Source organism: Prionailurus viverrinus, chromosome A2 (genome assembly GCF_022837055.1).
Source record: "Prionailurus viverrinus isolate Anna chromosome A2, UM_Priviv_1.0, whole genome shotgun sequence".
Lineage (NCBI taxonomy): Eukaryota > Metazoa > Chordata > Mammalia > Carnivora > Felidae > Prionailurus > Prionailurus viverrinus.
This window is the reverse complement of record NC_062562.1, coordinates 76,435,578-76,436,650: the sequence shown is the minus strand read 5'-3', so window position 1 is coordinate 76,436,650 and position 1,073 is coordinate 76,435,578.

Sequence of the window (1,073 nt, the reverse complement as noted above, 5' to 3'; positions counted from 1 at the left end):
TTTCGTGTTCTTTCATATATTTAGTCTTGTCATATATGTGGATTCTCCTGGTTATTCAGGGGTTCAAACTCCGCTCCGATGAATAATGTGCTTCTAGTGATCGTTATCCTCTCTCAGAGGCTTGCGCTTCCCCTCAAAGCCCAGTTGCCTGGGCTGGAAGCCTCAGGGGCGTTCTTGGCCCATTTCTCTCCTTTATCCTCACAGGCGATCAGTGTCCCCATTCTTGTCAGCGTAGCTCCTACACATGCCCTCAGCCTCCATCCAGGTCCAGGTTCTTCTGCTCACTGGCCTTTGCGAGATCTTCATAGCTTCTGTCTTGCCCTGCTCTTTTCTCTTCAAAGCCATCCTCTGCTCAGTCCATCAATCGGTCAGTTCCAAGGCAGTACTGAGACCCCGTTATCTCCAGGGCCCACACCCCTGGAGTCTCAGAGCAGAGCGAAACCCGGGCAAGGCCGGCATCTGGAATGCGCAGATGGGGACTTCTAGCTGCCTTCGAGCCGGTCCAGCCTGGTAAAGCCGTTGTCACAGCGTCTGCCCACTTCCCATCTCTCCATCCACAGGATGGTCCCCAGTCCTTGCCGAACTGCCCATGTCCCCTCAGCTCGGGATCTCTGTCTCTGCCCGCCCCAGTGCACATCCCCACTGGCAGGAGAAAGGAAAGGAACCCCTTTTACTTTGTGCAGGGACAGGCAAAGCCGGTGCCCTTTCATTTTGCCGTCGGCCTATTTTAGTAGTTAGGCCATTCTGCCGGTATGAATACAAAGGCCCTCTTGCAGAAGGATTTTATATCTGCGGGACTTCACCTCTGCTGGTGCCCCGTCCTCTGGGTCCCCACTGTGTCAAAGTGAGGGGGAGGCTCCTTAGCGTGGTGCCCCCGGTCCCGTGGATCAGGCCTCCCTCCTTTCCCAGCCTCTGCTCACACTGCTCTTTCCCAACTGCCACCTGAGCCTGAGAAGCGAGGCCTGGGTCCCCCTGGGTGGCAGGAGGCCTTCCCTAGTCACCACTCTCTGGGACATCAGAGTCAAAAACAAGAGGGTCTCATCTGTCGACGTGGCATTGCTGACGACGATCCG